Source organism: Plutella xylostella, chromosome 6 (genome assembly GCF_932276165.1).
Source record: "Plutella xylostella chromosome 6, ilPluXylo3.1, whole genome shotgun sequence".
NCBI classification, from domain to species: domain Eukaryota; kingdom Metazoa; phylum Arthropoda; class Insecta; order Lepidoptera; family Plutellidae; genus Plutella; species Plutella xylostella.
In genome coordinates this window covers 258221-272943 of record NC_063986.1, presented here as the reverse complement: position 1 = coordinate 272943, position 14723 = coordinate 258221, and the positions used below count along the sequence as shown (strand labels likewise).

At 36.6% G+C, this 14723-nt stretch overlaps 1 protein-coding gene across 14 annotated transcripts in view; it reads left to right on the top strand.

The window, feature by feature from the left end:
* Positions 1-14723, top strand: part of LOC105391413 (collagen alpha chain CG42342) — a 223223-nt gene that overhangs the window by 45049 nt on the left and 163451 nt on the right. The window lies entirely within an intron of this gene.

The window sequence follows — 14723 nt, the reverse complement described above, 5'->3', positions numbered from 1 at the left end:
AAAAATTTATCCATTTAACTACACAAACGCGCCATACATTTGAATCCCCTCAGACCATCACAAAACGATAAAATTGCATATTTATGTAAAATTTCCCATGTTTTTAGGGAAATTTTGTTTTTTTCCCTAAAAATGGGGAGTTTTTATTTCATAAGCAAACTAAATGCATCCACCTACACAAACGCGCTCTACAAGTGAAAACTGTCAGACCACTCAATACAGGTGAAATAGCCTTAAAACATGTAAAATTTCTCTTTTACAAAATGGCTGCCACTTCATCCGCCATTTTGATTTTTGCAGTTTTCGGAATTTTCCTATTAATTTCACCATATATCCAACCATGTACAAAGAAAGACATCACCCCACTTTCCCCCCTTCTGGGAGATCAATTCACCTCAACTTGAATCGACGTCGAACTTTTTCAAAAAAATAATCTCCCGTATTTCTCAGGGTTGCCAGCCGAAAGTGATAAAAATAGTCAAATGTCATTAGTATGAGCCTTTCTGACTAAACTGCATCATTTTTTAAAATCCAAAACGGTTATTTCTATTTTTCAGGTTTTTGGGGAAAATCTCAAAATTTTCCCAAAAAATGGGGAAATTTTACTTAACTGGTATAGTCTACCCAACAAAGTACACAAATGCGCCATACAAGACAAATCTCCCTAACCACTCAAAAAAGGTAAAAAATCGAATCAAAAATCGTGAAAAAAAGTCACTTTTAAAAAACGGCCGCCAAAGCAGTCCGCCATTTTGTTTTTTCAACTTTTCGGAATTTTCCCATAAACTGCACCATACATCAGACCGTGTACAAAAAAAATCATCACCCCACCTGCCTCCCTTCTGGGAGATCAATTCACCTCAAGTTGGGTCGACGTAAAAAAATCCGAAAAAATATAATCTCGCTTATTGCGCAGGGTTGCCAGTCGAAAGTAATAAAAATGGTCAAATGTCATTAGTACGGATCTTTACGACAAAACTGCATCAAATTTTAAAATCAAAAGTGGCCATTTCTACTTTTCATGTTTTTGGGGAAAATCACGAAATTTACCATAAAAATGGGGAAATTTCTTTCGCATGGCAACTCTACTTGTCAAACTACACAACCGCTCCATACAAGTCAAACCTGTCAAACGCCCCCAACACAATAAAAAAATGCTTTGAAAATCCCCGAAAAAACACGTTTTTAAAAAAAAATCTGCCCTCCCCCCGCAATTAAAAAAAAAACATTTTTTGGAATTTTCCTATAAATTTCATCATGTGCCCCACCGTTTACAAAAAACAGCATCCCCCCACCTCCCCCCCTTCCGGGAGATCAATTCACCTCAAGTCGGGTCTGACACGCCCTAAACTTTGCTTCACTGCAACTCGGCCGCCATTTTGTTTTTTTATTTTTTTATATTTTTTTTATAATCTGTCAGACATTCCGAAAACACCCTCGAAATATAAAAAAATGTATGGTCACCAAAATGGAGGAACAAAAAAAATTTTTTTTTTTTACAACTTTTTTAAAAAGTCGAGGTTTTTCTCTACTCACCCGAGCACCCTGTACATTTCCCTAAAACATTTTTATATCAAAAAATGACTCCTTCTGGGAGAACAATCATGTCAGTCAGTCAGTGGTAATCCAGCTTTATATAGTATAACTAGAGGTTGCGTTGTGGCGCGGGCTGCAAGCAGCCGCGCGGGGCTTTGATGCTTTTGGTTCGGTTTCAGTAGGGTATTGACTTGAACATATCGTAGCAAATCTTTCTTCCGTTTCGTTACGCCTTAAAAACAGTTTTCACTATGAATGTCTTTATTAAAGGGGTACTGATGATTTTATTTCAGGTGGGATTAGTTTTCAGTATAAATTGCGGTTTCAGCAGGGTATTGACTTGAACAAACCGTAGCAAGTGTTTGTTGTGTTTTGTTTTGGATTAAAAACTGTTTTCAGTATGAATTTCATTTTAAAACGGGTACTGATGATTTTGTTTTAGGGGGGATACAGTTTTCAATATGAATTTCGGTTTCAGCAGTGTATTGACTTAAACATACCGTAGCAAATCTTTCTTGCATTTTGTTATGCCTAAAAACTGTTTTACTATGAATGTCTTCTTTAAAGGGGTACTGATTATTTCGTTTCAGGTGAGATACAGTTTTTCAGTATGAATTTTGGTTTCAGCAGGGTACTTGAACATACCGTAGCAAATCTTTTTGCGTTTTGTAAGGCGTTAAAACTGTTTCAACTATGAATTTCTTTATTAAAAAAAAAAAATCAGTAATTATGAATTTTTATAACATACGGTTATTAACTTGACCATAACGTATCCAACATTTCATGGGGTTTCGTTTTCCCTTCAAATCTAATTTCAGTATGAATATTGGTAGGTATAATGTAGAAATGGAAGCATTTAACGTAGCTGAAAAAAAAAACAGTATGAGATTTGGTAACAGATATTGACTTTTGATACTACTTAGATACTGACAGGGTATTGACTTTTCCATAATACAACGGATATTTCAAGCATTTGGCTTTACACAAAAAAAACTCCACAGGAATGTTAATATTTTCCTTGAAAACTATTTTCATGGTGAATTACGGATTGTCTCACACAAATACAGTAGAGAAACTGAGCTATATGAACATTTTATGGTTTCGTAAACTTTTCTTGAGTTTACTTTCGTTAACTTATCGAGCCGACATAGTTTTGTGTACAAATATTTGGTTCTTTAACACCTCATGAGTCACCTCCATTTGCGCGTTTTTCTAGCTTCTCGATTATTAGTTTAATCTGTCCTGAAGATAAATTTTGTCATAGTAACGAAATTTACAGGCTTTTTTTGATACATTAATTTTTTATGTGGGTTTGCTGTTTAAGACACAGTAAGTAAGTAGGATAAAGTGCGTTTTTTTAACATTATAGAACTATGCTTTACTTAAATTTAATCCATAATTGGTTGCACACGTATGGAACTATAAACGCTCCTAAACTAACACTTTGTCTTTCTTTTTTATTCATTCAAGTTATTTCTTGGCCACAATCGGCTCTCAGGTTATATAGTTGTGTTGGCGAGAGTTTGAGTAGTATTGCCTCGCTTCGCTCGGCTCCTCTTTTACGGTAGGGTTATACTTAAGTTGTATTGCCTCGCTGCGCTCGGCTCTTCAGTGGTTGTGGTATGATGTTTTGAAATGTTTTGCCTCGCTACGCTCGGCTCTCCAAGGTTTGTGGTGTGATGGTTTGGATTGTTTTGCCTCGCTGCGCTCGGCTCTCCAGTTAAACATGCAGTTGGTGATTAAAGTAGTTTAGCCTCGCTTCGCTCGGCTCCTCTCCAGGTCTCGGAATGGTAGTCTCGGTTGTTTTGCCTCGCTTCGCTCGGCTCTGTGGGTTTTCGGATGTTTATTTCAGTAGTATAGCCTCGCTCCGCTCGGCTCTCTAGGTTTTGGATTGATGATTAAGGTTCCTTTGCCTCGCTTCGCTCGGCTTTCCACTTCTTGAATGGTACTTTCCCGTAGTTTTTCTTTATTGATATTAATAATTATGATACGTAATACCTCGCTTCGGATTTCTTTTCTTTATGGCAGGGTTACTTGTCGATCGGATGCCTCGCTGCGCTCGGCTGGTTTTATTTTGGTATAACTTGTAGAAGGACTATGGCCTCGCTGCGCTCGGCACTTAAACTGCGGTAAAGTTGATTTACATTTTGTATGTTTTTAGGGAAAATATTTTTTCCCCTAAAAGTGGGGAGCTTTTATTTCAAATAATAATTGTTTGTATTTATCTACACAAATACGCAATATACCCTAAATCTGTCTGACCACTTCAAATGGTGAAATGGTGGTTGGGGTGAAATGTTGGTAATTTTTTCAACGTTTTTAGGGAAATTGTGTTTTTTTTCCTTATAACTGGGGTGTTTTTATTTTAAATTAAAGTTGTATGCATTTAACTACACAAACACGCTATACATTCGAAACCCCTCAGACCATCTCAAAGTGATAAAATTGCATATTTATGTAAGTTTTCCCATGTTTTTAGAGAAGTTTTGTTTTTTTTTCTAAAAGTGGGGAGTTTTTTATTATTAATTAAAAATCTATGCATTTAACTACACAAACGCGCCATACATTCGAATCTCCTCAGACCATCACAAAACGATAAAATTGCATATTTATGTAAGTTTTCCCATGTTTTTAGAGAAATTTTGTTTTTTTTTTCTAAAAGTGGGGAGTTTTTTATTATTAATTAAAAATCTATGCATTTAACTACACAAACGCGCCATACATTCGAATCTCCTCAGACCATCACAAAACGATAAAATTGCATATTTATGTATAATTTCTCATGTTTTTAGGGAAATTTTGTTTTTTTCCCTGAAAATGGGGAGTTTTTATTTCATAAGCAAACTAAATGCATCCACCTACACAAACGCGCTCTACAAGTCAAAATTGTCAGACCACTCAATACAGGTGAAATAGCCTTAAAACATGTAAAATTTCTCTTTTACAAAATGGCTGCCACTTCATCCGCCATTTCGATTTTTGCAGTTTTCGGAATTTTCCCATGAATTTCACCATATATCCAACCATGTACAAAGAAAAACATCACCCCACCTCCCCCCCTTCTGGGAGATCAATTCACCTCAACTTGAATCGACGTCGAACTTTTTCAAAAATATAATCTCCCGTATTTCTCAGGGTTGCCAGCCGAAAGTGATAAAAATAGTCAAATGTCATTAGTATGAGCCTTTCTGACTAAACTGCATCATTTTTAAAAATCCAAAACGGTTATTTCTATTTTTCAGGTTTTTGGGGAAAATCTCAAAATTTTCCCTAAAAATGGGGAAATTTTATTTAACTGGTATAGTCTACCCAACAAACTACACAAATGCGCTATACAAGACAAATCTCCCCAACCACTCTAAACATGTAAAAAAAACAATCAAAAATCGTGAAAAAAAGTCACTTTTACAAAATGGCCGCCAAAGCAGTCCGCCATTTTGTTTTTTCAACTTTTCGGAATTTTCCCATAAACTGCACCATACAACAGACCGTGTACAAAAAAAATCATCACCCCACCTGCCTCCCTTCTGGGAGATCAATTCACCTCAAGTTGGGTCGACGTAAAAAAATCCGAAAAAATATAATCTCGCCTATCGCCCAGGGTTGCCAGTCGAAAGTAATAAAAATGGTCAAATGTCATTAGTACGGGTCTTTCCGACAAAACTGCATCAAATTTTAAAATCAAAAGTGGCCATTTCTACTTTTCATGTTTTTGGGGAAAATCTCCAAATTTACCCTAAAAATGGGGAAAATTCTTTCACATGGCAACTCTACTCGTCAAACTACACAACCGCTCTATACAAGTCAAACCTGTCAAATGCCTCGAACACAATAAAAAAATGCTTTGAAAATCCCCGAAAAAACACGTTTTTATAAAAAAATCTCCCCTCCCCACGCAATTAAAAAAAAATCATTTTTTGGAATTTTCCTTTAAATTTCATCATGTGCCCCACCGTTTACAAAAAACACCATCCCCCCACCTCCCCCCCTTCCGGGAGATCAATTCACCTCAAGTCGGGTCTGACACGCCCTAAACTTTGCTTCACTGCAACTCGGCCGCCATTTTGTTTTTTTATTTTTTTATATTTTTTTTATAATCTGTCAGACATTCTAAATACACCCTCGAAATATGAAAAAATGTATGGTCACCAAAAAAGAGGAGCAAAAAAAATTTTTGTATGAATTTCAGTTTCAGCAGGGTATTGACTTGAATATCGAAATACCGAAACAAATCATTCTTGCGTTTTGTTATGCCTTAAAAACTGTTTTCACTATGATTTTCATTATAACAGGGGTACTGATGATTTTTGTTTTAGGTGGGATACGGTTTTCAGTATGAATTTTGGTGAGATACGGTTAATCACTTGACTATAACGTATCGAATATTTTATGGGGTTTAGTTTTCCCTTGAAATCTAATTTCAGTATGAAATTTGGTAACAGAAGGGTATTGACTTTGCCATAATACACTCACGGGCAATGTAAAGGTTCCACTGAGAAAAGCTAAACGGAAAAATCTAGCTTAATGCCGTTTTCTGCAACATTGACGTACATTTAACAGGGCGTCAGGATATTACCAACTAAAGACGGTAATATTTCGTTCCAATTTTAAATTAAATGTTTGTAAAAATTGCAGCAATGCACCTCTGCCTACCCCGCAAGGGAGTACATTAGTACAAGGCGTGAGTGCGTGTTTTTTTTTTTTTTTTTAATTGGGGTCGTATGGGATCGGCTTTTTGTGAGTGGAACTTATTCAATGCCCCGGAGTGTACAACGGATATTTCTTGAATTTGGCTTTACATAAAAAAAAATCCACAGGAATGTTAATATTTGCCGTGAAAACTATTTCCATTATGAATTACGGATTGTATGAAATACGGTAGAGAAACTGATCTGTGTGGATATTTTTTGGTTTCGTAAACTATACCTAGTAGCGAGCCGACATCGTTTTGTGTACAAATATTGGGTTCTTTAACACCTCATAAATCTGAGTCACCTCCATTCGCACGTTTTTCTAGCGTCGCGATTATTAGTTTACTCTGTCCTGAAAAGAAACTTTTCCATAGCAACGAAATTTACGGGCTTTTTTATTCTTTAATTGCTGTTTAAGTTTAAGTAAGTATATGTAGTATAAAGTGCGTTTTTTAACATTATAGAACTATGCTTTACTTAATTAAATTTAATTCATAATTGGTTGCACACGTATTGAACTATAAACGCGGCCAAACTTACAGTTTGTCTTTCTTTTTTATTTATTCAAGTTATTTCTTAGCCACAATCGGCTCTCAGGTTATATAGTTGTGTTGACGAGGGTTTCTTCGCTCGGCTCTCCAGGGTTTGCAGTATGGTGGTTCACATTGTTTTGCCTCGCTTCGCTCGGCTCCTCTTTTACCGTTAGGTTATAGTTAAATAGTATTGCCTCGCTGCGCTCGGCTCTACAGTGGTTGTGGTATGATGTTTTGATTTTTTTTGCCTCGTTACGCTCGGCTCTCCAAGGTTTGTGGTATGGTGGTTTGGATTGTTTTGCCTCGCTGCGCTCGGCTCCTCTCCAGATCTCGGAATGGTAGTCTCGGTTGTTTTGCCTCGCTTCGCTCGGCTCTGCAGTTACATAGGCACTTGCTGTTTATGGTACTTTACCCTCGCTTCGCTCGGCTCTTCGGGTTTTCGGATGTTGGTTTCAGTAGTTTTGCCTCGCTCCGCTCGGCTCTCTAGGTTTTGGATTGATAGTTTGGGTTGTTTTGCCTCGCTTCGCTCAGCTTTCCACTACTTAAACGGGACTTTTCCCGTAGTTTTTCTTAATTGATATTGATAGTTATGATACGTAATGCCTCGCTTCGCTCGGATTTCTTTCCTTTATGGCAGGGTTACTTGTCGGATGCCTCGCTGCGCTCGGCTGGTTTTATTTTGGTATAGCTTGTAGAAGGACTATGGCCTCGCTGCGCTCGGCATTTAAACTGTGGTAAAGTTGATTTAAATTTTGTATGATTTTTCGGAAAATATTTTTCCCTTAAAAGTGGGGAGTTTTTATTTTAAATAATAATTGTTTGTATTTATCTACACAAATGCGCCATACCATAAATCTGTAGGACCACTTCAAAGGGATGAAATTGCTAATGTTGGTAATTTTTTCTACGTTTTTAGCAAAATTTTGATTTTTTTCACTAAAGTGGGGAGTTTTTATTTTAAATTAAAATTCTATACATTTAACAACACAATCGCGCTATACATTTATAACCCCTCAGACCATCTCAAAGGGATAAAATTGCATATTTATGTGAAATTTCCCATGTTTTTAGGGAAATTTTGATTTTTTTCCCTACAAGTGGGTAGTTTTTATTTTAAATTAAAATTTTATACATTTAACAACACAATCGCGCTATACATTCATAACCCCTCAGACCATCTCAAAGGGATAAAATTGCATATTTATGTAAATTTTCCCATGTTTTTAGGGAAATTTTGTTTTTTTTCCTATAAGTGGGGAGTTTTTATTATTAATTAAAAATCTTTGCATTTAACTACACAAACGCGCCATACATTTGAATCCCCTCAGACCATCACAAAACGATAAAATTGCATATTTATGTAAAATTTCCCATGTTTTTAGGGAAATTTGGTTTTTTCCCTAAAAATGGGGAGCTTTTATTTCATAGAAAAATTAAGCGTACCTAAACACACAAACGCGCTCTACAAGACGAAACTGTCAGACCACTCAATACAGGTGAAATAGCCTTAAAACATGTAAAATTTCTCTTTTACAAAATGGCTGCCACTTCATCCGCCATTTTGATTTTTGCAGTTTTCGGAATTTTCCTATTAATTTCATCATATATCCAACCATGTACAAAGAAAAACATCACCCCACCTTCCCCCCTTCTGGGAGATCAATTCACCTCAACTTGAATCGACGTCGAACTTTTTCAAAAATATAATCTCCCGTATTTCTCAGGGTTGCCAGCCGAAAGTGATAAAAATAGTCAAATGTCATTAGTATGAGCCTTTCTGACTAAACTGCATCATTTTTTAAAATCCAAAACGGTTATTTCTATTTTTTATGTTTTTGGGGAAAATCTCAAAATTTTCCCTAAAAATGGGGAAATTTTATTTAACTGGTATATTCTACCCAACAAACTACACAAATGCGCCATACAAGACAAACCTCCCCAACCACTCTAAACATGTGAAAAAACTAATCAAAAATCGTGAAAAAAAGTCACTTTTACAAAATGGCCGCCAAAGCAGTCCGCCATTTTGTTTTTTCAACTTTTCGGAATTTTCCCATAAACTGCACCATACAACAGACCGTGTACAAAAAAAATCATCACCCCACCTGCCTCCCTTCTGGGAGATCAATTCACCTCAAGTTGGGTCGACGTAAAAAAATCGGAAAAAATATAATCTCGCCTATCGCCCAGGGTTGCCAGTCGAAAGTAATTAAAATGGTCAAATGTCATTAGTACGGGTCTTTCCGACAAAACTGCATCAAATTTTAAAATCAAAAGTGGCCATTTCTACTTTTCATGTTTTTGAGGAAAATCTCGAAATTTACCCTAAAAATGGGGAAAATTCTTTCACATGGCAACTCTACTCGTCAAACTGCACAACCGCTCCATACAAGTCAAACCTGTCAAATGCCTCGAACACAATAAAAAAATGCATTGAAAATCTCCGAAAAAACACGTTTTTATAAAAAAATCTCCCCTCCCCCCGCAATAAAAACAAAATCATTTTTTGGAATTTTCTCATAAATTTCATCATGTGCCCCACCGTTTACAAAAAACAGCATCCCCCCACCTCCCCCCCTTCCGGGAGATCAATTCACCTCAAGTCGGGTCTGACACGCCCTAAACTTTGCTTCACTGCAACTCGGCCGCCATTTTGTTTTTTTATTTTTTTATATTTTTTTTATAATCTGTCAGACATTCTAAAAACACCCTCGAAATATAAAAAAATGTATGGTCACCAAAAAAGAGGAACAAAAAAAATTTTTTTTTTTTACAACTTTTTTTAAAATGTCGGATTTTTTCTCTACTCACCCGAGCACCCTGTACATTTCCCTAAAACATTATTATATCAAAAAATGACTCCTTCTGGGAGAACTACTATGTCAATCAGTCAGTCAGTGGTAATCCAGCTTTATATATTATAAATAGATCTTAATCTAATGGGATATTTTACTTTATTAGACAACTTCCTACCATATAGAGGTATCATGTCTAATTATTATCTAGTAACTACAACTACTTAACCTTAAATGTAATAAAAAACTTAAAATAATCTAATGGGATATTTTACTTTATTAGACAACTTCCTACCATATAGAGGTATCATGTCTAATTATTATCTAGTAACTACAACTACTTAACCTTAAATGTAATAAAAAACTTAAAATAAATTTTTAAACGTGTCACTTTTTTAGTTAAGTAATAAATAGGTAGCGTACCTTCTTAATTATGACAAAAAAGCCTCAGATTCCGCATCAAGGCGTCTAATCCTAGGGTTTTTAAAGCAATGCTCCAAATGTACGGCAAGATGGATGTATTCTGGTTCGCTGCCGCCGCCGCCGCCGCCGTCGACTCCGCGCGGAATTATTCATGCTCGGGACGATCATTCTGCTGAGGAGACATCGGCCGTCTCCTTAGCTGGTAGGGTGACGTGACACTTCTTCACGTGTTTATAGGTCTATGTCACTATTGACTATTACGAGTTTAATTTGACCTTGTAGAATCATGAATCTCCCTCGAAGTTTGTTGTTAGTGTTAGCAATATCAATAATAATTTGTTATTTATCTTAATTTCAGGAGGATATTTTATGCTGTTTTATTACTTTATTAGTATTTTATAAATTATTATTTATTTAATGTTAACTGAATCATTTTAATATCGGCAATTGTAAAAGTTAGGTGTAGCAACACTAATTTTGAATTGGCGGCCATTCGTGGTACTGTGTCGGCACGACAAGGTGATACTTACAAAAATTGTATGTGTTTTGAAGAAATAAAACATAATCAGTGTGAAGAGTGTCTATTATTCGTATAAAGTTAATATTAGATTTTATAGGTAAAGTGCTGCTACATTAGTTAGTTAGCCTGAAAATCTGGTTCAACGAGAGTAAAACCTAAATAAAACTTTTACAGAAGCATAAGGGTTAGGTTTGATAGTACTGAACACCTGTGGAATGTGTTTCTAGTTTTGGCGGCATGACTGATACTTTAAGTTGATACAAATTACAACATAAGAGCTACTCGTAGGTGTGATAAGTAGCATATTTTTAGGTTGCCTGTAAGAGATCGCTCTTAGCTATAAGGCCAGCTATTGTTAATTGTTCCTAGTTTATAAGTTCTCTTTATATGTTTTAATTTGTGGTGACCAATAAAGATATATTCTATTCTATTCTATATTTTTAATAGTATTCTTATTATTTGTACTAGAAATGAAATAGCCATAGTCACCCTACAATCCACATTAGCGGTGCTGAGCGGCTGAAATAAATAAATAATACAATATGGCGACGTTACCGATGATCCTCCGTGATTGATGTATTGTCTAACGTATTCTTATCTCTGAGAAGTGCTCTTTTATCTTCCCACTTGATCTGTGTGTATACTCTATAGCGATGTGTCGTTTGCAAGTCAAGATGTTTTGTGCCTTAACTTGGTATTTTAATATAAACTGTTTATACTGATTGTTTTTTTATTTTGTTTCAGGTACGTTATAACGTCAATGTTCCTGTAATGCATCAAATTCATTATGTTAGATTATCTGCTACCCTTGGTAAGTACTTTATAGATTATACAGGTATACTATATTGGTCCAACGTTTTTCTTCCATTTAAACATCAATTTATAAATTAAATAAATTACTAATGTTGTTTGAAAATAACAACTACATTAAGTATAACTTAAAAATCCAATCGTCTTTTTCTCGGCATGTCCGACAAACCAATACCGTTCAAACAAATCTTTGCTCAATAAACTCGTTTAAAACTTGAGAGCGGACCGCGACTATACGAGCTGTCAAACAAATAGTTTCCGAACAAACAAATGTGTGTAGTGTGTGTCCGTGTGTCGATAGTTCCGGAGAGTTCCGTACAGCCGTCCATCACCGGCCGGACGCGTCGCGCGACCCGTCGCCCGACTGGTTGGGAGACTGTGTGAACCAGCGGATGGCCGGATGCATATTTGGAAAATGTGCTACAGTTGTAATTTTGTTCATTTCGTTTTCTAATTACAAGTGTTCTTGCTTCAGGGTTATTTATCAGCCAACTCATGCACTTCATATAATTTACTATCCTTGTAAATCCATTACCTACTCGAATCTTAAGTACATACTTAGTATTTATTGAAAGTTAAGTTTTCAATAAGAAATCTTTGGCACCAAGTCTTTTCAAGCAGGTCAGAACATCGGTATTGGGAGCTGAATGTCAACATAATATCTACCCATCACAGGACCATTATAATATCAAGGATACACTTTCAAATTTCTTTTTCTAAATATATGATTAGAAACCAATTACTCATGTTCCAGGTACCTAGTGTAGGCGGTGAACAGTAATATCGCTTATAGATAATCGCCACAGCCCCATACTTACATGCATGCCCCGCCGTAGCACTGCATAATTACGCTAATTCAGCTCCAACTCTAATTAAATTACAGTGCAGTTTCGTGTAATTGCTCTAAATTATCGCGAACAAGACGTTGTTATGGATTTGTTGACAAACTAGAATGCTATGAGGTTTAAATACTGTGCTATTAGTTGCTGCCTTATGTGGTGCATTAAGATTTCTTCAAGTGTTTTTATCAGATACTTACGTTCATTTTTATCTGTAAACATTTCATAACACGTTTTACATTATCACGTATTGTCATTTTCATAAAAATTATAAATCTCAATACAATCAAAAGTATTCTTCCGCAAAATTCAAGTTTCCGAACTTGTGTCTCGGAATGAACCGTTTCAATAGCAGTAAGCCGTTTAACAACATGGAACGCTTCTCTCGAGGACTTCAGGTCCAGTGGCGCCGTGAAATAAATCTTCAGTTTACAGGCGGCGGCGGCGGCGGCGGTGGCGGCGGCGGCGGCGGCGGTCGCAGTACCGGCTACAGCTGCTCAACTTTAACGCTTACTATAAACGCTGTTGAGACAACTGGCCCCTCACCACGCTGTTGTAAAAATATCTCTCTGATGTAAGACCTAAGGGTTGCATTCAAGTGTAACAGTTACACCGTATTGCCGACTACTGTTTGCTTATTTCGAGACAAGATTTCGTTTACATTGTGTGTGGACTTTATTTTAAAGTTGATTAAAGTGGGTTTTCTTTGGAATGGAGACAAGTGGCGGTGTTTGAGCTCTCGAGGCTGTGTTGTGGGTAAATACGTACTCGGCTACTTAGTCGCTTCTGCCGGAGGTTGTTTGTTTAGATCGGGAAGTGCCTCTTCAATGGATTCTCCTGTCATTGTGGTGGAGTTTGAATGTATTTTGTGTAGCGAGTCGCCGTACTGCGGAATGTTACTGGCTCATTGTGCTGTGCCATGTGACTGGACGTTTGTAAATATTGGAGTTATTTGGAGTTTCAGACGAAACAGGATGCTAGTTGTGTATATTGTATAATGTTTTGTCTTTCACTTGCGTAAACTGAGACGTGTCTATACGTCTCTGATTCTATGCATCAATGGAAATATTCCAAACTACCTACTTATATTGGAGTCTCAACTATTAAATAATGTTCAACGTCAAAAAAAATATTCAGAGAAATAATTGTTTATAAGAATCGCAGCGTGACAAATATGGCGAGACCGCTCTCCTCTTGCGTTGGTGGAGGCTCGTGATCGCATGCAGGCTGCTCTGGATAAGGCAGTGACGGCAGCGCCGGCACAGAGTAATTACATATTGTTAGATGAGTTGTGGTGTGAGATCAGTGACACCCACGCTTTACAGAGCACGATAAATATAGTGGGGTACGGGAAATCCGAATAATTATGAAATAGTGAACGTACAGCTTTCAAAATTCAGAATTATTTACAGAGTTATGAAATTTCAGATCTTCATAATACGAGTATATCTACAACAAATATTTTATCCTGAAAGAGTTGTTAATAAATCGATATGTTGTCCACGTCGCATCGTTCAGTGTTTGTCACACCTACGATAGACCACGGTATAGATACGAGTATAAGTTATAATGATATTCTACTGTTCAGAGCTTTTTTCTCGGGAATTTTAGATATGAGTATAATAATATAAATAGATTTCTTTATATTCAGTTCTCTATACCGCCGGGTCCACCGGAGTACAAGTGGGTGGACAGAGAAAAAGAGTTCTTTTGTCTTCGCATTGTTGTTTTTCTCTCTCGAGTTTCGTTTTTGTACCGATGTGGAGTTGTGCTGATTAATTACGAGAAACCGCGGTCAGTGGCAGGATCTCGTTTAAAATCTGGTTAAAAATCTCATTAACATTTAAGCTGTGAAGAAAAATAAAAAGAGGTTAATTACTTAATTTTTATTTTGTTTGACCTTAATTTATTCAAAAATCTCGACAAGGCAACTTTTATAATTTGTTCGGCAGGGCAGTGCAGATATTGTAATGCGGGCAAAACAGACATAAGTCCGTAAGCTTATGTGAGGGCAGGACCGGCTATCTTTTCCGTGCTTTGTGGCCCAGCACACGGTCTAAACGTGTGTCTAACGGATTGTGTAAATTTTTGACACTGTTTTGCATGTATTTAAGTATTAATGATAAGGCGCCATATTATATCACTTCAAAAAATAGTACAGCCTTCCGGTACAGTCCACATATTCCATCAGTTTGAGTGACGCCCCCGCGCCGCCGCCGCTGCGGCCCAAGTGGAGGCTCCAAGTATATTTCATCCATTTGAAACTTTCATTCCACTCGACCGAAACCCGCAAGGCAATTTAAACTGCAAACTTCGTTTCACAACAACGAGAAAAACTAGCCAGGAGCATGTCTGGTAGACTACGAATGGTCCCGTAGATGTAAAATTTTACAAGTCTATAATCTTTGTATTAATTATTATTATTCTAAGCTGTTTGTTTCCCAAATAAATAAAACTAAAACTAACTCTTATTTATTTTTAAATATTGTCCAATGAGCAGGTTGACTGCTCATTTCGAATCTGCTGAACGTATCACTTGCCTTGGTGGCGTTGTTTATTGTGGAGTCGAAAGAAAT